At 35.9% G+C, this 26,382-nt stretch overlaps 1 protein-coding gene across 1 annotated transcript in view; it reads right to left on the bottom strand.

The window, feature by feature from the left end:
* Nucleotides 1-26,382, bottom strand: part of LOC135835739 (beta-1,3-galactosyltransferase 5-like) — a 57,989-nt gene that overhangs the window by 22,330 nt on the left and 9,277 nt on the right. The gene's annotated exons all lie outside the window — the stretch shown is intronic.

Here is a 26,382-nt window from a genome sequence, read left to right on the forward strand (position 1 = left end):
GTTTATTATCGAAATTAGAGAAAATGGAACATACCGACATATTTGTAAAGTTAAAACTACACAAAAAACTGTTTATCAAAGTTTCAATCTGAATGATAGGTATTCAATTTTTGTAGCACATATTTTAAAATTTCCGTCCATTTTTTGCGTTTTTCATTCGTTTTAAAAAATTAATTACCTAATTGAGTAAGGTGAAAATACCAAAAAATCCAGCTTTCTTAAAATTCTCCTCTCGACGTTTAAATCATTCTCAATATGTATTTTCAAAATTTAAAATTTTTCAGTTATTACTTATACAGAAATTGTTGTAATCGATGGTGTTGTGGAAGAAGGGCCAAACTGTATTTTTCAAGGTGTAGGGCCAATCTGTTTTGGTGAAAAATGCGAAAATTATAAAAGGGCCAAAGTGTCGATTTTTAGGGCCAAACTGATTCTAAAATTTTGAAAAAGGGCCAAAGTGTCGATTTTTAGGGCCAAACTGACTCCAAATAGTAAAAAAGGGCCAAACTGCGATTGAATTTCGTTGATATTTTTACATTCTGCGTATCTGAACCAGTTTTATCTATTCCCAAGATAAAATATTTGTTTACGTTTGACTATAAGAGCAACACTGACGATTAAAAATGAGAAAAACACTATTACTTAGAGCCAAGAACCACACTTACCCAGAAAATTGAAGTATTACCTTGTGTTATAGTTTTTCAAAAATATTACGTTAACTCGTGAATTTCACAAGAACGACCGATCTGATCTGAAAACTAATATCACCGTTGGAAAGAGCGTTAAATTTTGAATCAGAGTACATAGTCAATGGTCCTTAATTTTCAAATTTTCCCATTTTTTTGGTGCTTTTCCCCTTTTCCCTAGCTACTTGCCCACAAAAATTATCAATTTGGGTGAGAACGGGTGGTCGGATTCAAAAATCGTTTGCGGCATTCGATCGGACATGAAATTTTACATCCGATAGCAAAATAAAATTCATGGGTCACTGCTGAAAATTTTTCAGGGCAAGTGTTCAAAGTACCTGCTACCTCAAATAGGTTATCTGTTTTAGGTTATGAGGTATGGAGAACAATGCAGTTTGGCCCTTTTGACATACTGTGAAAATATAGTAGTAAGTGAGTAAAAGGGCCAAACTTCACCAAACATTTCTAATTTATTTTTATTTTCATTACAAATCAATTTATCTGAATAAATTGTTTTGGTATGGGTACTCATATCCCTAGTGCTGGTCCTGAAACTTCATCCTCACTCTTAAATGCTTTCCATATTGTATAATAGTGATTCCCATTTTACTTTGCCGTTTTGAAAATACAGTTTGGCCCTTCTTCCACAACACCATCGTAATGTTGACGTCATTATCCAGATTACATATTATCACTGATGATTTTCAAATTCGTTTCTCAACATTCGGATATAGGCCCTACTTTCTAACATCTTCCATACAAAAAATTTAAAAAAGATAGGGACGGGACGAGAAGGGAAGGCAAAGGCACAAGGAGATGAAATATACCCAGCGATAATTTATTTTGAAGCAAACTTGTCTATTATGATTCATAACCTTCCTTCTATGAGATGATGAAAAAAATTTCAAACTCCACGAAATTTAAGAACGACTAGACAGTAGACAGAGATAAATATCACGTCAGAAGTTTCTACGGGTCGTCAATAAAATGATTTTTTTTTAAGGGCAACTCAGTAATTATTACTAAGAACTATTTTTTTTTCACTCACATCCCAAATTGCATTATATAATCTACGTATACGAAGATAATTTTTAAATAAATTTTAATCAACAGAAATCTGTGCAGCTGATAAACATATCTACTCGTTACACAGATACAGATACCACATTATCACCGCATGATTCGAATTTTTTCACGAATGCATAATACGTACCTATTTCCTTTACAAACACAAACAACTCGTCAAATTTGCATATCAGTTGAATGCATTGTTACACACTCATAAAATTAAATATCACCAGATTCCAAGAAAAAGCAAAATTTCTATATAAAAATATCAAATATTTGCCAAGTATGAAAATCACGAATTTTTTGATAATTTGCAACGAAATAATATAATCATTTTTTCTGAATTCTCAGCTCAATTTTGAGAATAAAATAGGTAGCGTCGTCGGATAATCCTGTTTTCAGGCTACTTCTCTTCCCTTTTCACTTTTAATCATTTTATAACATTCTGAATCAAATAATTTCTACGAAGCCAAATTCATACGAGGAAGTGAAAAAATAATTACAATTTTTTTCAACTGAATTTAAACCACAAAAACCAAACGTACTGACGTGATATATAAGTAAATAAGTACATAAAATTGATATAAAAATAATGATGCACTGCACTCAAAATCAACTGCAGATACATCGTAAGTACGTTCAAAGACCTCAATTCCCTATAAACCATTTTTTTCAATCATTCGCCCCCCTTTTTTTTTAGAACACATGTCATTTGATTCCCGAAAAGCCTGATAATACGATAATCATCATTTATTTTAACTTTTTATATTATAATTTCCATAAATACGAGTATCTAACCCTCTGAAAATTCCAATCATCTGGAAACCCACACATGTATCAAATTATCCATTCGATACCAAAACCTCAGCCGGTTCAGTGAAAAAATTCGAGGGATAATTGCAACTTTAAATGTGCAAGAAACAGAACGGAAATGGTGATCTCGAATAGATAATTAGGAACACGCGTTATGGGGGCGAGTATATAGAGAATCTCGGTTCTTTGATATATTATGCGCTAGTGGGCGATAATACGTTCGAATAAATAGGCTATTTCGTAATATCCCATCGATTGTATTCCTATCGCCTTTCTTATCAGCTACATGTACATTACATACATTCTCTATTACTTTCCACCCAGCCTGGTCACTTCCACGTCTAGTAATTTTTTTCGTCGATTGAAAAAACATACAATGGAAACATTTCGAAATTATGTTATTAAAGTTTACAACAAAGTACGCGTACGCCCATGACAGATACGTCATACACGTCACAATAAGATATCTTGCGGTATTTCAATCAAATTATATTCGATTTTTAAATCTACCAGAATATACTCGGGTGATTCCTCGCACGTTTCGCGAAAATCAATTAGAAAAATCTTCATTCGTCGTATTTTTAAATGTGCAAAATTTGACCGTCAAAGTCAATACTTTACGAGTTAATCAGGAAGACGCATCAATACGGAATAAAAACTTGAGACTATGAGCGTCGACAGACATCACGATCAATATAATAAGAATACTAATCGTATACATATTTATATACGTGATGATTTCCAAGGTGAATGGATGATCAACCAAGCGAATCGAGCCTCTCTCTCTCTGCTTCGCCTCTCGTTGGATCATTTAAATATCGAGATCTACGACAAGAAAGCGCTAATCGTAAACTCTTTCTCTCGAGCATTTCTCTATTGTAAATTACTATTTTTACCTTCAGTCTCTGAGAATAAGGTAAACACACATTTAACAACTCTTACTACAGTTATTAATCCATATGAGTATTATTTTATTTATAAATTATAAACGTTAATCGAGCATAGCATTAAGCATCATATGATGTTATAGGTACTTATTGCGAAATGATAGGTATATTTTTCTCTCGTCTTGGCTTCTTTATCATGTTAAATGAAAAATTATACATTCGTACATTGTTGATACGTCGTCGTCGTATATGCGACCTTGCGACTTACGCAGACCTTTTTTTCCATTCCGAGTTAATTATTGTCAGTAATTAAGGTTCAAGCCATTAACAATTAACACGTCAAAGAATGAGAGAGAATCGAGAGATTTGTTGATGGATTAAATAATCGTCGTTTTATTGCGTTCGTACATATACATTTACATACATCCATACGTTCATACACTGCCATGCCATAATCTCTGCAGTTGCAGAGCACATTTCAATCCTTGTCTCTGCCTCTACCTCTTTTTTCAATTCATTGAATTCGCAATACAGCACGACAACGATGTCATCGCTGCTGTACCTTTTGTATCGACAATGGAAAGAAAAACGAGTTTAATTCGCATTTCAACCTCGAAGGTGTTTTTCTAACACCACGATTTGTCGTGTACTTCCAACGAATAAAACACGTTTGAATTTTTTTTACATCTTTTCATTGTAAAAATTGACCGACATCGTTGCAGATAGGTACACTGACAAATGTGCAAAAACTCGCCATCATTCAAGTTACACATCGCATCGTTGGGTATCTCCTGTCTACATCGAAGTGAATAATAGTGTGATATTTGGGTTTAGTCGATTTGCGAACTGAATGGTGTAAATTGCTGCGTCAGCGTTCTTCGAAAAACATATCATAAACAAGCATGGCCTCGATTTTGAGTCGTTCTTTGCGCGAATTTGTACATATAATTGAAGGTACAAAAAATAGGTCGTTAATTGTGATAAAATCCCCTATTTCCTTGAAAAGGTTGTTACCTATCACAAGTGAAAAGCAAAAGAGGTGATAACATGGGACGAAAATAGGGGTAGATGTTCTATAATCGTCAATTGATGGCATCGATGCAAGATTGAACCAAAAGGTGATAAGAGTACCTACATAACCATTTTTTTTTTTTTGAAAAATCACATTATTATCCTCGTTTTTTTACAAAATTTTCTGAAACCTTTCAACTCAGATCACCATATTCATCACAAAAACAACCAACGAGGTCAAATTCATTTTAGAAAACATTTCAAATTAGAAAAAAGTGTATTCAACAATTTAGTAACTTTTTCAAAAATACTCGACTTCTCCATCACTTTTAATACCCCCATTCAAAATTTGAAAAAATTAAAGATGAACCATTTAAAAATACTTTTATGAAAAATCAATGTTTCAAACGAAAGTTCAACGTTCAACACCTCTGGAAGGCGGGAAGAGGTGAGGAAGATGCAGAAAGTCTTCAATTTTGATCAAAATTCAAAACAGAAAACTCTCAACTGAGTGAAAGATTCATCGTTAGTGATTCAAAATCATTGAAATCAAGTACTTGGGTAAGTATTGATAGTATTTTTCAATTCAGCAGCATCTCTGAACCTGAATATCTCTCTAGAGGCTGTTAAACATGGACAAAATACTTTGCTAGATTTTCAAATGGTTCGAATATCCGTTAATTTTTTGAATACGACCCCTCGGTGCCCTTTTATAGCTACTTAATTGGGGGGGGGATTAACACATTATAAAACGGAGAAGTTACATAACAACTCTAGCCAATTCGAGGCAAGTACCTGAGTTCAAATATCGACTAATTTTTTTAATTCAAATCTTCGGTGTTCCCCTAGATCCCAATTTTGAAAAAAATGAGGATTTGAAAACACAATCGAATGGGTTGAATCGGTCTACTTGAATTCTGTAGATTTTCAAAGCATACATTTCATTTTTTTTTTTTAAATAAATAATTTTGAGCAAAATTTAGAAATTTTGACTTGAATTGATCATAAAAAAAATTGATTTTTTTGGTAAAACTAACAAAGGAGGTATCTCGACTGGCAGAAAAAATTTTTAAATCAGAAAGTTGAAAATCTAAAGAGCATCCAAAAATACACCAGCAGTCCAAATTTTCGGGGCAAAAGTGCATTTTTTAATTTTCGGCAAAGTTCTGAAATTTTTAGGGAAACCTCCATTAAATCAAACGGAAACGGTTTCAAGCCGTTTTGAGTGGTTCTGGATCCTCCACCAGATTTTTCAAAATTAGAATTTCCAGAAAATTACCATTCAATGAAGTTGAAAAGCTGAAATCTACTTCATACCTTGATTTCAACATGCTGAGTCGATCGGAGGTAGTTTGAAGCTGTTTTAGAGCCTCTCGCAACTTTTTGAAAATTTTAGATTTAAAAAAAAACACTTCGAAATCTGTACAATTCATCTTTACATTTTAAAAAAAGTGCAAATATTAATCGCAATTACACCTCATTTTTCCAAAATCGGTTTTCGTCGGAACGGAACCGTACACTTTTCCAGTGATTTCATACTTAATTATTGGAAATTCGAAAAATTAATTGTATCCCACCTGTTTGACAAAAAAATCTGAAATTCAGTTAATGCCCTATTTTCAACATTCCGAATCGATTAGAGATGGTTTTGAGCTATGTATTTTGAAACCTATCTATAGCAAATTGTAAAGGCGCCAAAACTGCTTGAAACCACTTCCAATCGACTCATCATGTTGAAATTAGGGTACAAAGTAAATTTCAGCATTTCATCACCATCGGGTGAAATTTTGAGGAAATTTTTCAACTTTAAAAAATCTGCCGGAGGTTTTAGAAGTGCTCAAAATGGCAGACACCGTTTCAAATCGATTTCAGGGATTGAGACTAAGGTACATACCAAATTTCAGCATTCTGTATCAATTTAGTCATTTTTTTAATTCCTTATTTTATTTTTAAAAATTTACAATAAATTGAAAAATACACTTTCAACAAGTGAAATTTGGAATGATGATGTACGTATTTTGATACTACGCTCTTTTGATTTAGCATTGCCTGGTTCAAAAATGTTTCTGCCAGTTGGGATACCTTCCTTGTTTAGGATATTTGAGAAAAAAATGAGAATCAAAGCTGTTTCTTATCCGTAAAATGTGATACCTACCTAGTACCCACATAATTTTTAAAAAAATAATATCATTTTTTAGATTATTGATTCCGAAAGAAAAAAAAACGAAATCGACATACCCTCATAAATCGAGTTCAAGGGGTTTTAAAAAGTTGAAACCGATCAACACCAATATTTCCATTTTCCATCGTAATGACAATTATTTATAAAAAATGCATCGCTCGTGTCGCTTTTCATCGTGTTACATTTGGGAAGTCTACGTCGTCGGGGCACTCGATACATTAACTTTTTAGTTTTCACACTATTGTCCGAGTTCCTTCATTAAAAAGCTCAATAATTCAAAAGTTTTCTCATGGTCATAAAGGTACATCCATCGAATTCGAAGCTCCGTACAGAGTATACCATAATACATAATACAGAATATTTAATCCAAGTCAACTTAAAAATGGGCGTAACTCGACGACTGATTTTCAATGCTGAAAGAAATATTAATAATCGACCTAAATCATTAATCGTTGTTAAGTCATAAAAATGACTTTTTATAGCCGTATCGCGTTCGTAATTGGCAGCAGTAAAGATTATTCAACAATTGATTTAGGTACATTGTACGACATTCGTGAAAAATTCCCCACCTCTCACACATTTGAATGCTTTACGCAGCGAAAAAAAATTGCACCCACCCTTTTGATAAAATATATCGTCACAATTTCAACTTTTCGTGTTCGTGCAATAGAGATCGTTAATTTGATTCGCCTCGCCGTCGAGTTTATCTTGAATTATATCCTTAAACTCAATTTGACGCTAAAATGGAACGTATAAATTTGCCTCCACCACCGCCAGCGTATTTTCCACCGCACACTACGAGTACCGCACCGATGTAATTTAACTCATTCTTTTGCTTTTTACTCAAAGGCGTGCTCTTATATGGTTATAATCGCGACTATATCGATAACACGAGAATTTCCCGCCAAACGACAGCGAGCCGAGCGCCTTCTGCGAACTACACACAAATAAATTTCACCTTTTACCGTCTCTTTTCCTCACGTATATACCTCTACGTGCGGGGCTTTTGCTAAAATTTATAATGAACTCTGCGTTATCGAGCCAAAGAGAAATTATCCGGTACTTTTAAAGGTGGTATAACTCAACGAGACCATACTTATTATCGAGGCTATAATTTTAGAAAAACTCGCTGCGCCGTGTATTCGTTCACGTGGCCGCCTGGCCGGGTAAATGGGATTTTTCTCGACGAAATATCTTCACCATCGCGCAGGATTATCTTCGCAGTAAAGCCAGCACGAAATGAATTTCTCAACAGGATTGTACAAGTACGTATATATCGGATCGAAGATCCTAATTTTTCATTTAAACGTTTCGCCTCTTTTGTTTACCCACAACTTCGAAAGGCGGATTGCAAAGCAGACGTTTCCAAAGCCAAAATTAAAACCATGCTGGTACGTTTCGGTATTAATCCAGCCGGATTTAAACACTGACTTTCGAATTTACAGTTTTCGAAAATTTATTCGTAATTCCAAATGCTCGTTCAATTTGGTAAATTTCCACAGCTCGGGTAACATTTTCGTAAATAATTACCAGCGTTTCATACTCGAAATATGCCATCGATTTTTAAATCATCCCTTAACGTTCATCGAATATCAACGCCAAATTATTTTTATTAATAGAAAATTACCATTGATTTGAAGAGGTAATAATTTAAAATGCATTGAAATTATTCGACATTTTTTTACAGAAGTTTTTTTTCCAGGGCACTCATATCACTTTATAGAAACCAGTAAATGAAAAAGTAGCATCAGATTTGAAATCTGCATCCCTGAAAACCATGAAATCGATATGCATGTCAACTTTTTATCATTTTTCAAAATTACCCCCTTCCTCACCCCCCTCCAACTTTTTTTAGTGGATAGAAGAATACTTCGAAAAACTTTCTTCTCAAAAACAGGTCATCGAGATGAAAAAAAATCAGCTTGACAGCTTCCTATCATGAATGATTGAATTTCTGGTTAAGTACATTTTAAATGCGGTAGGAGGGATGATACGAGTTGGGGGGGGGGGTAAATTGAAAAAACTGATAAAAACGCATGCTGCATATCAATTTCTAGGTTTTCGTACACGTAGATTTCGAATCCGATATTAATTTCACATTTAGACGAAACCTGCCAGAGTTGCAACCAATTTAGGCTCGTAATCGTTCTGAAATTAGTAGTTTACGCGACCCAGCTACAAAATTACCGTCTACTTCACCCCGACGACCCTTCTCGAGAGACCTTTAAAAGCTAAAATATGGTTTTTCGTTGCCCCAACATTATCTCGCACGTTTGCGAACAATACAGCATGAAATCCTTTTTATATTCACGGAGCTTGCGATGGTGTTGCTACAAAGCTTTCGATTACCATACAAACGTGGCCATTGGATCGGTTACTTTGCTTTTCATCGGTACATATTACCAAAACACGACGATGACGACGATGCGATGCCATTAAAAACGCATTACAGTAGTCGTTATAAAGCCGGCTTATTGACAAATCGGCGGCCCGGAACGGGTCACACGAGCGCTAACCGCGAATCGTCGAGTAATTGGTGATGGAAACACGTCAAACATTCGCTTTATGCCTATGGCTCGTGTAATCGCCGACCACTAGCGCCATATAGTTCCAACTAGTTGAGAAATTTCATCTAATTCGGCTCTCTCACGTGAAAGGTGCCCAAGCTAACTCCCACGTCAGCCTTGAATTTGCATGCTAGTTCAACGTGGGGCTACTAAGCTTACACCATACTGCAATCCAGTGGATACGTCATTTTTAAAAGTACGCACACGTACCGCCGAATTACCGATGCCATCGACGACGCATCGATATGCTGATTGTCGATAATTAATGCTGCTGTAATTTCGGCAGCAGTTGACGGGTGACTCGTCCAAGTACGATGATTTAAAATGACAACCGGTTATCGCAGGTAGCTGCATTGTTTCGTCGACCTTCGCTGGATTTTTATCGTAATTAAGAGCTGGATTACGGTACTAAAACGAGTTATCGCATGTGTACGTATTTTTCGTATACGTATATAAGATTACATATTATAGGTCTTGCACCCGCCAAAAGGTATATACACTCGAGTATTTTTTTCTGTTTAATAGGTAAACCATGGCATGCTTGGATCATTTCAAGAGGTCGTTGCCATCATCGGCGTGATTCGCTTCCATCCGTGGAGTTTTTTTTTCAACTTTGAAAAAAAGTAAACACTGTACAGTATACACCAACGTACGAGTATTCATACCTCTACCTAAGTGAGTGAAAATTAATTAACGACCAGAAAAATGATTGGTGAATTTTCAATTTTAAATATTTTTTGATCCATGTAATCATTAAATTCTTCCCTTCTCTTTAGTCAACCAACAAATTAATTTATTTAGCAATATAGATCACTTTCAGTATGACTTTTTTTTTCAGTTTAGGAAATGAGTTTACTTTAGGTTCAAATGGAATAATTATAAATGAAAGGTACTAAGATTTTACAGCACTTGGGTTTTGGATCCTCTCTGTAATATTTTTATTCAATAATTATTCACATATTTCAGGAAGGTGAGGGGTGGGGAAGTGGAGAGGACAGATTTTGAGGATCAACCGGGCATTGAATTTTTCAATTTTTCCAATTCAAAATGAAAATATTCTGTTTTTCCTCAACATTCTATTGAAGAAGCGTACTATTTAACTAAATTTGAAAAGATCAATTTCTTTCAAATAGAGTGAGCAAACCCTGTTCAACTGAAAAAAGATTCTTACGCTACCTACCTACGATTTTTCTTTTTTTGAGAGAAATTTTTTAATTCGTAAATCAAAAAATTTGATGTATGAAAATTATGAATTTTATTCAGTGATTTTTCCGGGCTTAGTTTTGAAATATCTCTGATTCACCCACAACTTCATTTTAATTATTACGAAATCTATTCATGTTTGGAGACTAAGCTGGATATTTTTGTTTCAAAAATACTGCCGTTTCTTCTCACCTCGAGATACATTAATCTATAGAAAAAGGAAACCTATATGGCTATATACAAAACCCCTCAACCATGACACAGCTGAAATTTAGCTCACTGAAAAACCATGCCACTCACAACTCAGAACCAAATTTTCAGCTGCCAAAGTTGAATTTTCGATTTTTGTGGAATTTTTGAAAATCGTGGAAACAGATCTCTGGTATATTAACTTTTCAAAAAAAAAAAAAATAACTAATGAGATGAAATCCTGTAACTTGCAGTTGCAATGCTGAAGACAAAGTCAACTCTTCTGAATCGATTACTATACATGTAGAGCAGATCTGCAACCTCCAGCAAAAGTTCACATTTCTCCAGCACATTTATATTGTTCCAGAAGATGTTGTAATCAACGTGTATTCATTCCAAGTTGAAAATAATTACACATTTAGCATTTACTGGGAACTTTTACAACTTCCCTTTCTTCTCAAATCTATGGCAACTAATTTCGAGCCAATCCGAAGCTTCCAACATAGGTACAGGTAGGTACTCTGAAGAATCATCAACTTTTTCTGAAAGCTCCTGATAGGCTCGAAATTGGTCACAGTTGATTCGGATACTGAATTTTGTCAGACTTTGCTGAAAAAACTTCAGATTAGCTTGATAGTGGTTGAAATTGATTCAGACGAGAAAGAGGAAGGGGAGAGAAGGGAAGGAAGAAGGGAGGGAGATGGTCACGCGTATAGAACGTTATGGTGGATCGCGAAAAAAAGTCACTGGATTGATTTTAGCTCCAGAGGAGCTCCTTGAGGAGAGAAATGGGCTCTCAAAGAGGGGACATTTTCGAAAAAATCGTGGTTTTTTCTTTTTTTGCTTCTGTCGTTATCATCCTGTTTTGGGAAAAGTGACTCTGACCCAAATGAAAGTATTTGAGAGTCTGTCTCCACCTATGCTATTGCCGTCAAAATCCAAGACCACTTTTAGAGTTCCACTTGAAAATTCGCAAAATTTTTGAATAAATTCGTGTTTTGAAAATATTTTTTTCGTGAAAATTTTGTATTAATTATGCCAAAATTTTGAAAGATATCGTACCTGAAACTGGGGGAATATTTTGGAACGAAGCAGTGCCAATTTTTCAGCCATTATTGCCAATTTTAAAAAGTTGAAAAAATTTCAAAAGTTTTTGACTATTTTTCTCGTATTTTTGAAAATTGACACCCAAATTCGTCGATTTTTTTGAGGGGAGCGATCCACCCTAATAGAACATTTATAAGAGCCAATTTTCAAATTTTTTTAATACTGACCTTCCGTTTAAGTATAAAGAATTGAACCCCCAAGTGGCTATTTCCACCGTTTTCAAAATTCGCCAGAGATTCAAAAATTAACTTTGACAGCTCAAAATGTTCTTCCTGCTCAATCGGGGTGGATGGGTTGAAAGACAATTTTTTGAGTTTCTACATACAACCGTTTCAAATACTTGTACTTCTCAAGAAAAAATCGAGAAAAGGTATTCAGAAGATATGTAGAACTATTCAACTCCGGCGAGCCCACAGGAAAATATAATTTGATAAGTAGGAGGGTATTTCGAATATTCGCATCTGATTTTTTTTCTCGAGTCGCAGAGACTCCCTCTCAATCGCCAGTCTATCAATTGCAGATTCATCAGCATATAGAACAAGAAATGAATGAAATACAACGAAGAATTTTCCATAACACGAAAACAGTCACCTTTCGAAGAGTGCATCCTGTAATTAGACACGTTTACCAGCATCACATCTCAGCAGGAAACAGCGCATCGATGGAACAGATCGTGCGAAAAGTGAGCATTGGTCCACATCTTGTATACCCTACGTCTTCGGTCTCCAAGTCTAATAACCTTTGTAGCAGCATCACCGACGACGACGTTGTCAGGCCAAAGACATTGTATGGAAGAAAATTACCAGCTAATTTGGCCGATTACACGCGTGTGTAATAAAACAGCTCGGTTTGGTCTTCTGCTTTGGCCAGTGTAGGTATCGGCCTGTTCAATGGCCACGCTCTCGTCTCATGTATTCCGCATCGGTTGGCTATTTACATAGATCAAGAAAGAATAAGCCAAGCAAGACGAGTTTCATACCTCTTGCTCTTAGGCATACTCTTGTTGCAGGCAATGGACGCGACGCGGTGTTCGCCGAATCCGCCCATTCGTCAATGTGGTCATCGGTTCATTTATGGTGAATGCACGTTCTTCGACCGTACGACTTTTTCAATTGCAGTGCAGCGTATACCGCGAGCTGCCTCTACCTAGCCATTAATATTATTACTAAAAATAATCTCGTAGTAATCGGTACGGCGGCGGCGATGGCGGCGTTGGTTCGTTTTTTCAGTCATTTACGTGACGATGAAAATTTTTTATAGCGGCCCGAGGCAACCAAGCTGGCGGGTTAAGCAAAGGCGATACTAATCAAAAGGAGAAAAAAATTGTGCGTTTATTATAAAATACCTCGGTAAAGACTTTATCGTTCGGTTGAATTAACCAAAACAACTCGCCAATGCGAAACCATGGTCACGTTTTTGCACGTAACTCACGAAAGCTAGCGTGGAATTTTTTCCCAACTTTTATTACCGATGCGAATTCATCGCGTTCGGCGCGTTGACATTTCCTCGTTTTTACCCAGTCGAACGAAACGACAACAACGCGAGCCAAAAAATACTACCGGAATCGTGTTTTATCGCGTGCCACCTCTTTCGGCGTCCGGCCGCACCAAACAAATTAAAATTTCTACTCTAAATCACTGTCACGCGAGCAAGCAAAAAAAAAGTCGTCTTACCAACCCGGTAAAAAATCTGCTTTTAATTTCGGTTTTCTGGAGTATCGTATACAGGGTGTTCTGAATGCGCAGTCCACATAAAATAATTCAAAAAAATACATTTTATAAAATTTGCTGTAAATAGATAGAACTACCCTGTATACAAAGAGCCGAAATCATGTCAAATTGTTTATTTAAATTACAAGGTGGGTAGGTAGGTATGCATAGGCCTCCGAAGTATAAGGGTTGTAAAAAATTAGCTCCAGTTACTAACGTTTATCGTCACGTACTCGTGTACTCGTACTCGCTTCCAAATCCTTTCTTATTTACATACAGAGTGTGTTGCTAGTTGCTAGTAATTATAAAACCTTACGAGATGATTAAGCCACTCGTTCAACGTATATGTAGTATAATTTGCATAAACGAGTACTTTAAGGAGGCGGAAATTTCATTTTCATTTCCCTGGCGTGTAGGGTACTCGAGAAACACGGTGTAAAAACGAGATTTCCCTTCATTTTGGCCCCCTATCGTTGCCTTCAAAAAACAGGGCAACAAGTGAGTTAGCGCAACAACGACGTAAGATTTTCTATATTTTTTACGTAGATATAAGTAAGAAAACTGCTACGTGGATTACTCTGGTGTATTTTCAATGTTACTCCCTTCGCCTCGACCTGTCTTTATTCATATCAGCATCTCGTATTTTCCCAAACAACATGGCGGCGGTCGAATCGAAGCGTACGCATATTACGTCTATTTTTTTGCCAGCTTTGTAAGACATGACAGCTTAAAGCCAGCGTTTGGATAAGAAAAAAAAAACTAATACCGAACACAAAGCGAAACAATAAGTTTACGAATAAATTTCCCCGAAAAGACAAGCAGGCTGAGAAGATGCGAAGCTTCCAAGTTGCTTATTTCTCTATTTTATTTCATGTCCCGCTTCTCTATATGTAGGTGGCACATGCAATCATTTTTTCAACGTTGACGTGGTTATAAGAGAATTTGTGGAGAACTGACTGATTTAGCAGCTCAGAATGTGAGGGTTTTCCGAATACGAGTATGAGAGAATTTTAACAAGAAATGAGATTATTAGATTGAATTCGTGTTCATCTGGTAAGTTTCCACATGTAAACAGAACTCGAAATTGTTTTCGAAAAATTATCACTCGTAACGAAATTCAAAGAAAATGTTGATCGTAAAATGAAACAAGTGTGTAACTGTGTATCCGCTTCAACATATGCGAATTCCAATCATCTGTAAGTGATAATGATAACATTCAGGTTGAACAAAATTCGTGAGTCAACAAGTAAATAAACAATTGATACAGCAGCAGCTTTTTGGGGAAGTTTCAAAAAAATTTCTGTCTAGAAAGCCACAAGGAAACCTTTTGAAATTTGGCTCAATGAAACAACATAATTATGTCACCCAAAACTTAGTTAGAACCAAATTTTGTGCTGCCGAAGCTGATTATTCGGTTTTTGGAAAATTTTTGAAAACGACGGAAATAAAAAAGACTAAATAAACAAAAAAATCGGTCGATAGACCAAAGTCGACACCCCAAAATTGATTGGCACCAGTTTTAAGCCAATCCGAAGCATACAGCAAAATTTGACTCCTCTTCATAGTCGGGGGGCCCGCATAAGGATCACTTGCACCCCCTGCCGATCCTCCGGGACAACTTTTTTCTTAAAGGGGGAATCCTAAGGAACATTTCTAGCCCTTGTCCTCAAAAAAAAAAGTGGCTCTACTTACAAAATGGCGGTCATTTCGATTCACAGGTCAGCCGAAATCGCAGATTTTGCGTTCCAACATAGGACTACCATAAACCGTACAAAAGTAGACCGAAAGAGCAGACAAAAATTCATCACCTGTCAAAATTTCAAGTGCTAAAGTGCCTTTTTCGATTTTTGGTGAATTTTCAAAAATCAAATTTTGGCCAAAATGAGAGAAAAAAATCAAAATTTTACCAAATTGACCTAGAAAGCTGAAATTTGGAATACGGCATATTTTCGACCTGCCAAATCGATTGGAAACTGTTTCAACCCGTTTTGAGCAGTTCCGGAGCCTCCAGCAGATTTTTGAAACTCGATCAAATGGGGTTAGTAAGCCGAAATTGAAATCAACTTTGGCTGCAAAAATGTTTATTCTGTTATAAGTTCAACATTCGAATTAATTAGGAGAGGTGAGTCGAAAAATTAAATCCTGGATGGATGCATGGGGTAATTAGTAGAAAGGAGTATTTTTTATGGGTTGAAAATTTCCACTTTTGCCCTAAAAAAAAAAAAAAAAAAAAAAAAAAAAAAAAAAAAAAAAAAAAACACGTAGAAGCAGATTTTCAGATGTTTATTTCCATGTTTGAGTATTATTTTTGAAGAAGGCTACATATTTCCGTAATTTTCAAAAATGGAAAAATCAAGTTAGACTACTCAAAATTTGGTTTTGAGGTTTTGATGAGACGCTCTTTTCAGGGAGCCAAATTTCAATTCAATGTGAATTGACTGGTTGTAAACGTTCTCCCTTGAAGGCGCACCAAAACCATTCTAAAAGTAAAATATGCGTTTTTTTATTCTCAAGCGGGATTATATTTCCTACCCTCTCGACCCCTCACTCCCCTATCTCCACGAATCAAATGACCCGGTTCGAATTCAGTATTCACAAGATAACTTTTTGTTGCAGAATTTGTAAAAGATTGTGAGAAATGAAATAAAAAATTTGAATAATGGATTTTTCACAAGAACATAAATCATTTGAAATTTTCTTGCTTATTATAAACATCATAAAATGACTCACTTATTCTCCTACGTAAGTAATACTTTACAGTAAAAATCCGTACTCACCTGAAACAAAAAAAAACACAGCACGAATTAGTTGAATTATTTTAATTAATCATCCTACAATATTTCCCTTTTTGGAGAAATTATTTCCTCGACTTTTTCCGGTTTTATAGTCTTCCAAATATCAACCATACTTATTAGCTAATTGTATAATACATGCATATGAATTTACGTACACAAAAAATCACGAAGAGGGGGATTTCAAACGTCATCAGAGACGAATTTCATAAATTAATTTACAAAATTTTGCCGGATGTTTATGATGCTAAAATGGCTGAAGGGATTTAGGATGGCCCTAACTTTGAAAGACCGAATTTTATCACTAGTACAGCTCAATCTCATCAGGCCTTTTTTGACTAAAAAATTGGAAGGAGACAAACTGAGGGGGAGCGAAGTTGAGTACTCTAAAAAATTTTAAAAGTGTGGTATTTTGTAACTTTTCGAGATTTTCGACGTCGTATTGATTTCTTCTGGGCTCTTCGATTTAAAAATCAAAAAATATATCTTTGAAAAGTCAACTCCGGAGAATTATTTTGATCTCAGCATGAGCCCCATTTGAGAGTATTCATGCGTAATAAAATTGTTATAAACTCTTTTTAATTCCATCGAGAATGATGAGGTGCATTTCATTTCTCAAAGTTTCAGTTTTTTCAGAGACTAGACTCCTTGACATTCACTCAAAGTCCGAAATCAATTCGAGAGGCAAAAATTCACCATCGAGGGAATAAATAAATGTACAATTATATCAATGAATAATGAATGAATTGAATATTTCAGAAAATTTATACGACAGAAGCCAACCATCACAGCTCTGTTCTCCCAATTTTCCGCACTAGTGATGAAAAACTGAAAGCAATACGAATTTCAGTAGTTATTTTTCGCCATTGATTCGTGAATTTCACAATACGCTACAACTCCCAGTACAGCAGTTTTCGCTCATGTTTATTCCAATTTTTAGAGCTCACGTTTGAAATTTATAACAAAACAAAATCATTCCAGCATTAATTTAAAATTTTTTGAAAAACATTCGGAAAAACTTCTCAGATATTTTTCTTTACGTCTGTATTTATAAAACATAGCCGTCGATCTCGCCTACTTTATTTTCCAGACATAGCTCGAATCGAGAGAAAAAAAGTAAAACGAAAACGTCCCTTGTAAAACTCTCCTACAATGTTGCAACTTTTCCCAAATAAATCTACCCGCGTTTTATTCCAATTTATGCGACGACATTTATAAAAAATGAAACCATACATTTTCCTAAGACACCGAATAAGACCTAAAAGCAACCCTGGCGCTTATTCTTTCGACCCTACTTAAAATTCAGACTCATGTTGATCCCAGAACACGTACCACATCGGCTTCGTCTTCTCTACGTCCCCTGTTCTGTACAAAATTACCACTTCGCTCCGGTAATAGATGCAATTTCTCATCACGTCGTCTCGAGAAATTCGTCAAAAAAGAAAAAAAACCATACCTCGGTTTAAGACTTAGACTCAGTGGCTGACTGGCTGGTCTTCGTTATTCTACCTAATTCATCACCTAAATCGTATTTTCACAGATTAAAATCAACCGTGATAGTTGGGTGTCTTGTGATATAGGGATTCCGCGAGAATAACGGTACGGGCACGTGCTATATATCGCATTCGAAACGCACTAAAACGAGGTACATCCACCAAAAAGGATGAAAAAAAAAACTAGCACGCGTATTGATTTGAAAATAGATTAATGACGATTTCTATGTATTTGTCTGTATAACTCGATGACTTGGTTCGTTGGTTCGTTGGTTCTATTTTAAACTCGATCGAATATTGTGTTACTGTGGCACATTATAGTTAGAGCCAGGTAATTAAATTGTGTATCGCAAGTCGTACGAGGCATTTACTATTTTAGCAGATATCATTCTCTCTATCCTCGCGGTGTTGGCTCTGGCTCAGCGTACTTACGTACCCGTAGTTGTATTTTCCAACAGTATAATTTTCTTTACCCCGGTTTATATTTTTCGTTCTTATTTAGAGTTTCGAAAGGTGTGTTGGACTTGGAGTATGTCTTCGTTACAATCGACGACGCTCGACGTTTCCAGTTCCCATCTTAATTATACGATTCTGCTGTAATGACTCTTCTCTCATTGTGTTTTGTGAACCAAAGTAATCAATAATTTTGAGGAGGGGATCGGCAATAAGTCTAGAATTAGTCTAGGCGTATTTTCACATTCCCAAGACAAGTACTACTTATATCACTGCCTTTCGCAGGAACTCGATGTTTATAAGCTAGTACTTTTCTTTTAGTACAATAATGATATTCGGTCAAGAGTCGATGTACTACACTAATGTGGTTATAGTATGTAAAGAATGAATAGGTACTTCTTGTCATCTTGTTCGACGAAATATATAGGGTAATCCTGGCAGTGAGTTAGTTGGTATTTGCATGAAATATGAGCGCGATAATCGCCAGTGCAGGGAACTCTTGGCGACGAATAAAGATTATACCGTTATATGTACATAGCATGTACATATAAACAAGAAGGTATTATACGAGTACAAATACGTTTACGTGGGAAGAAGATTCGCACACGTACGCTTTAGGATTGACCGTTGTGTCGTCGCGTCGTCTCGCTTTACCTTGCCAAGTTATCCAAACAAAATCGTTCAATTAGCATCTGGGCTTTGGAATTTGCACAATTCGTCGAGTGGAACAGAAAATCTTAGGAAGCGATATTGACTCGATTGAATATTCGATATGTGAAAATATGCAGTACTTGACAATTCGAGAGCTCTCCACTTCTCCAGGGTAGAAGTTTTCTTTAAATTGGTAAATAACAAGTATACTGGATCCTCATTTAGGTCAATGTAGACTACTTTTTTCCAAACTCGAGTAGGTACCTACTACCTACTTACTAAAGAATGTCAGATGATTTTTTTCTTTCAAATATTTTTTATATATAAAAGCCTAAAAAATTCATACTTTTTGTTTTCACACTTTTTTTTGAAAAAAAAAAAAAAAAAAAAAAAAAGGAAATAGAAAAACCACGAATCAAGAAAAACTCGTAACATCAAAAAGTTGTCTTTTAGTTGTGAAAATAAGTATTAAGTACTTGAGTTGTAAATCAATTGATGATACTCAATTTGGGTATATTTTTATCACTATTTTAAAAAATAAAGTAAAATGTCATCCAATATTTGGTTGAAAAAACATCTTTGCATTGTTTGAATCAAAATAATAAAATCAAGTTCTACGATTCGTCTTCAATTTTTTTTCCAACTCCCTTCAAATTTCAAACTTGGTGTGAAGATGAAGATATTTGTATGTGTTTGAGGATAATGACGCTGAATTTTTTTCAACATTTTTTGACCTCGACAACGATCTCAAAACCTACTTTGAAAACTTCAAATCAAAGTGAAAGAAAGTCCAAAATCTAGGAAAAAACCAAAAAAATATTTTTAAATTTTCAAGTTTATTTTCTACTACATGGTAACTTTTTTTTTTTTTAGAAAACAGGCGACCTTGAGAGGCCAAATCGACGAGTCAATGACCTTAAGAAGCTAGACAGCCGGGCAGACAGACGGCCACGAAAGGATAAACAAGCAGAAAGACGACCTCGAGAGGTCAGCCAGACGGATCAATGACCTTAAGAGGCCAGACAAGCAGACACACGACCTTGGGAAGTCACATTAATATGCTAAAGATCTCAAGAGGCCAGACAGACAGACAGACAGACAGACAGACAGACAGACAGACAATCTTAAGAAACTAGACAGGTAGGTCAGTGGCTTTAAGAGGCCAGTTCGACGGGTCAATGACCTCAAGGGGCCATACAAATAGACGTACGACCATGTGAAGCCACACTAATATGCCAATGATCTCAAGAGGCCAGACAGACGACCTCGGAAAGCAAGACAGGTAGGTGAGTGACCGTGAGAGTCCAAACAGACGGGTCAATGACCTTAAAAAACCAGACAGACGACTTTGAGAAGCTAGACGGGTAGGTTAGTGACCTTGAGAGTTTAGGCAGACGTGTCAATGACCTCAAGAGGCCAGATAGGTATAAAAATATACCCATAATTTATTCATTGAAACCCAATGAATAATATTGAGGCTCGAAACGTTGGATAAAAAACGTGAGATCAACATTTATCATACTTTTGCAAGTATCTGCAATTTTTCAAACACGGTACATATAATGGCCTTAATATGGCTCGCATCTAATATTGAAATTTCTTATTGTAGGGATGAAGTATCACCAAATACCTACCTACATCTACGCACATATAACATTCGTCCATTGAAGCACTCCATTGATCATAAATCATCATAAGAAAAGATCACTACTCATTCGAAAACTTGGCGTTGGAAATTACTCTTTATAGGGTATAGTGAACTCGTCATAGCTTTGGCATTCGTCCGAGAATAATGCATTTGATATTATTTCACATGCATTTTTTTAATGAACCTACACGTTAACGTAGGAAATACAGACTATACGATAAAGAGACCACAGAGTACGAAGCAACGTTTGAAGTTCATTCGCAGCAATAAGATTTTGTATACCTCTAAAACAACTTCTCTAGACCTTTGAAATTAGTACATCCTTTAAAAAATGCTTCCGTTTCGAAAGATCCTGGAAGCTAATTAGGCTACCTGCAGCAGATTCAAAAAATTACCCAATTTTCGCTTCAAACCGTAGAACCACCCTCGAAGGATTTTTCAAACGTAACCTTAATGGGGAAAAAGGATACGTTCATTAAGTATACAACAAGATATAAAAATTTTACGACACGATTACCAGCGAGGTGTTGATGAAAATCAAATTAACATAATAAAAGGAAAGGGAGCGAAACCTCTTACAAAATTTTACGACCTGTTATAAAACCTATTATACCAAGCTCTCCTTCGAGATGGTAATTTTTTCGGTAGTTTGTATTTGAATTACTGTAATCGTTTTTCTCATTTTATGCACGTATCTTATCTGCTATATACAAGATATAGGTAAAGGTAAAGAGCAGGATTCAGAATATAATATTCATTTAATGAGATTGTTTTACCTTATCCGAATCATCTCGAAGATAAGTCCCCGAAATCGAGAGGAAATTCAAAGCTTTTTGAAATTTATTGTTTCGCGTTATTTTTCAATCGCGATCATTGTTTCCATTTTGAAGTAAAATTTTCATTTAAAAGTTAACGGATTCGCGCGCTCTTTTGAGATACGAAACTTCAAATAAATGAAAAAACTATTTCGAGATAAGACAGTTTCTTCTATAAGTAATTCACACAGCAGCGAGGCAATTTCTAACCGTTCTGAATTTAATTCAACTTCTCGATACGCGGGTTTGTGGTTCCGATAAAGAAAGCTTTCGATAACTCGTACAAGAGCATTAAGCATGAGCAATCTCTGAAAGTGCAATTTCATGTAACAGCTTAAGATAGTACAAAATTATCGCACCTGATATGGCCCTAGTTTCGAATTTTTTTTTTTTTTTGATGAATATTCTCGTCATTTTGATTGGTAAAGGGTTAAATTTGTTAGATACTTATGACTGGTTCATTATTTATTAGGTCATCGTTACAGTGGTCAAACGGTTTTTCCAACTGATGACTCACTCTCAGTGAAGGAGATGAGCTGTTTGGATACACACCTATATTTTTCAGGAAATGAGTAGGGGTAAGCTTGGTGGTGGTACTTCTCAAACACCAACGATTGTCCACGTTACCTATTCAATCTCACACCCTTATAGTGTGATCAAAAACGATGAAAAATTCGATTAATTAAATTCGTATCCGATTATTCGACGTATCTAAAGAATTTGACACACGTTGTAAATCCATCGTTGTCATTGTTGCAATTCCAAGGTACTACGCTTGCAACCTTGAACCGTGTTAAAAATCGTCCGTGAATGATTTTATGATCTTATAACAAATGAGAAAAAATTACACCTCGTATAACGGAAGTGTACACATGTATATTGTATACGCTTGCAGTTTCCAATAACGAGAAATCCAATACGATAGCTCATTACAAGTACATACGTACGTCTTCGTATGTACCGGGTGACTTAAAAGTCCTGCAACCGAAAAATTGGTTCCTTGAAAAAATATCAACAGCCAAAAAGAAATGAAATGGCAGTCGTTGCATAGCAGAGACTCCAAGTGATTCACAGCTAATAAACTTGTTCCCTTGTAATGATTCTTCCACAACATTTTTAGTATAAAGTAAAAATTTTCGATTTTTCACGAAAAAATTTTTAAAGTTTTTTTTCCTGAAAAATTAAATAACGATCGGCGAATGGCGGGGGGTGCATCATCTGGTGAAGACCATCGTGTAGCGTTGCATAAGCCACCTTAAAATAATCCCACGTAGGCAACCTTTCGTACACCTATGATAATTGTCTGCTTGGTAATATAATTCAAGTATGCCTGGTCTGCCCCTGCAAAATGTGCGCTATGCAATTCGAATGGGGGGTGAAACTTTAATTACTTGGGGGAGTACCCTCCTACTATTAATAACAACGCAATTGAAAAAGCCTGCTCATAAACGTATTTTTTATTTTAAAAAAAATTTTGGGTTGCGTAACTTTTGGGTCACCCGGTATGAGTAACTTTAACAACATGGTAGTGATCTCTCAGGAGTCAAAAATTTGATATCTTCATTACTTATTTATTATGTATTTGCGCATGAAGTTCAGTAGCCGGATGCAATGGGTCAGTTGAGACCGGTGGTTTGAAATTTGATCCACGTATTGTTTTTTTTTTCTTTCGCACAACAGTATAACATTGGCGAACACCATTCTCATCGATTTGTTGAAATTTTGTTACGTTTGATGATGAAAAATAAGACGTTGGTATCCCATTTCGATACAAGAATTATTACGAAATTTCCAAGCCTATGCGCCAAGGGAAATTTTTATGGCAGAATTTTCCACATTTCATGGGAGAGGAAAGGGGGAAAGAGTAGAAAGAAAATTTTTACCGAGTTTCTAAGAAAATCAACGCTTGAATTGGGATCCAATTTTTTTGATCTGGCCCTTTTTACGCCCTTCCCCCGTGCTCCCTACATTTGGGTTAATGATTCAAAAAATGATTACTATATGCCAAATCGTGTGTTTTTCAAGGTGTCTTCTGAACACAAATTTTACATAATTTTTTCGACCCGAACCTTTCAACTACCGAGCTTTCATGAAAGACACGGAAGAAAGACATTTGGACAGGATAGGGGTCAAATTGAAAAACTAAGGACATATTGATAGCAATATCATATGAATTTGCCAGTATGTTAAGGTCTTGACTTGAAAGATTGGAGAGAGATGGGTCAGATCCAAAGTCATGCTTTCCTGAAATTGAGTATACTATTGGGCATTACGAATATGAACAACATCCTTCTTTCGTCCTGAGGGTGCTATGGACGAGCCAATAGTGGTTTTCTTAGTTGTTGGATGAGTAGTTGAAAAATAATTTCAGCGAAATTGAAAAACATGACTTTGAAATCCTGATTGAATTTGATGATAGAGAATGACCCCTCAAGTTTCAATTGACTCCGACATTTTTCAATTTTCTAATTGTTTCAAATTAAATCAATATAATCTCATGGGACTTTCGAACTCTTCAATCTCGAATTCTAAAATGAAATTTTCTCAAAATCGGAACCCATCATTAGGATTTAGAATTTTTGGAGGAAAACTTCTAAACGAGAAAAAAAGTGATATCAATTCCTCTGAAAACATGTTCTTTAATTTTAAGAAAAAAAATCTTGGTATTGGCGGTTGACGCATCAACGACGTTTCCTTTTCTTGTTGTTTTATCAAAACAGCATAGGGTATTTGATGCAGAAATTCAACAGCTTCTAACGCATCAACATTTCCTGCTGATTTTCAAAAGAACATAAAGGTGTCCGTTTCTAATTTGAACAAGGTAGAGATTTTTGGAAAGAGCATAGTCTGAAACCCCCATGGCCATAACCAAAATTTCCGCTGCCTAAATTGATTTTTCAATTTTTTGCGAGTTTTTTGAAAATTCAAAATGGTCTATTTTCGGCGATTTATACATTTTTTCAAAAGTAGTATGAAAAATTAGTCCTGAAACTATTGCCACCTCTCCTAACCGACTTTCAGTATTTCTGGTCGTTCGAAAGCCTCCAGCGAGACTTTCAATTATCATTCAGAATTTTAAAACTTCTCCAGAAAGCGTGGAAATTAATGAGTATATTTCCGATTTGAGTCGATTTCCAGGCCGATACCTAGAGTACGGTTTTTGAGCAGCACATTTATGAAAAAAAAATTCAAAAAATCAAAAATTTTACTTTTTGATGGAAAATGTTTGAAAGCACGAAAGGCTGTATCTCCATAACGAACCCCAAAATCTGAATTTTACCATTCTGAACCATTCAGGAGCATCAGCATCCAGCCCAATTTTCGATTTCTCTAGAATTTTAAAACTTCTCCAGAAGGCGTGAAAATTGTTTTGGACAGCTAAAAATCGATCAAAAAATTGATAAGTTTTTGCCTAGGTATATTTCTATATTTTTTGAAATTGGCAGCAATGATCAAAAAATTGGTACCACTGCATTACACAATTTTCCTCCAGTTTCAGGAATGGTATCTTTTGATGTTTTGGTATGATTAACGCTAAGCCGTCAATCAAAGACTTTGTAACAACGATGAAAGCACTTGCTGCCAAATGCGACCAACTCAAGATCAAAAAGATAGCGGTACCAAGACTAGGGTGTGGTCTGGATAATCTGGAGTGGCCAACAGTGAAGCAATCCATCATCAAATGCTTCAAGGACCACTCAGTTACTGTCAGAGTATGCCTATGCACCCCAAAGAAGGAACAGCTTCAATCTTGATCAACCAACCAAACATCGACCTGAAGAAGCCCTGTGAATAACCCATCAAGATGCATTACCTCAAGCTGTAAATAACTATAGTTAGATTTTTCAAAACCTATGCATGCCCTAAAAAATATTTTTTTCTCAAAACCATAAGCTTAAGTAAATAAATTTAGTATGGGTCTCTTTCTTGTATTATAATGTTGTACATATTTGCAAAATAGACCAAGTTAACTAATCATACCTATTTTCCTAAATTTTTCAGCTTAAATTAATTAGTCATATCTAGTATTGTACTCTTTAAGTCAAATGTGAGAGGCTGGTGAGAAGCCCTTAGCAAGTGCACCGGCCTCCTCACAAAAGTCCCTCCATATCCAAAACTCGTGTAATGCAAAGGGGAGACCAACACTTGTTGACCCCCTCTAGGCACCAAATTCTCCTCCTTAAAATCCTTTTCCCAAGATGGGTTGCGGGACTCAGTCCACCTGATGGGCATGCGTGAAGCATGAATAACAAAGCCTGTTGGGGTGGATTGGGCCCTTGGCAACCACCTAGGGGGTATGGGTCGTGGTGGACAACCCATCTTCCACCGTCCCCACCGCATCTTAGATCTAGGATTAAGGATAAACTAAGATATTGCATTTTGTTTAGATTTAGTCTTAGATTTAAAATGTAAATAAATATGTTTATTTGAGAAAACCACCGGCACCTTGTGTGTCCAGGGAACCAAAAAAAAAAAAGGCTGGATCTGAAATCCGAACTCATCCATTCAAGCAGAGCCCTTCCATCAACAAGAGGGCTCCATTATTCAATTTTTCGGCCACCGGATTGACTCAGGATCCCTTTCAGCATTTGCGTACGTAATTGTGTAGGGTTTCAAAAAATGCTCACAAAAAATTCGCAGTCGGATACTACATACGTACAATAACACCCATCTCATGCTCAGAACAAAGTTCATTGAGAAGATATAAATTTATCAATACAGGAAGTACATAAATGAGTAGATAAACTGTATGTGTATGTCTACGGACACGTCGAACCCCATCTGATAACGTGTTTCGGCTATCGTCACATACAACTCGTTCTAGATTTTGACGAGTAGAAAAATTTTTGTAGGTACCCAAGTACCGTTAGTTGTGGTCGAAAAGCACACATATACATTGGCTCTGTTGAAAAATACCCATGCAACGTTACACGCATGAACCAGTTTAACGTGCCGATGAAAATTTCCTGGTGCTTGCGGTGGATGGCGGGCGCGGCGATGCGGAGTATGTGCTCTGTGCACTGAGCAGCATTGAGTAAGTAAAATCAGTAAGAGTGAGCAGCGGAAATCGTAATACAGCACTTGTACATCGCAGAGAGGAACATCTC

This window comes from Planococcus citri, chromosome 2, assembly GCF_950023065.1.
Source record: "Planococcus citri chromosome 2, ihPlaCitr1.1, whole genome shotgun sequence".
NCBI classification, from domain to species: Eukaryota; Metazoa; Arthropoda; class Insecta; order Hemiptera; family Pseudococcidae; genus Planococcus; species Planococcus citri.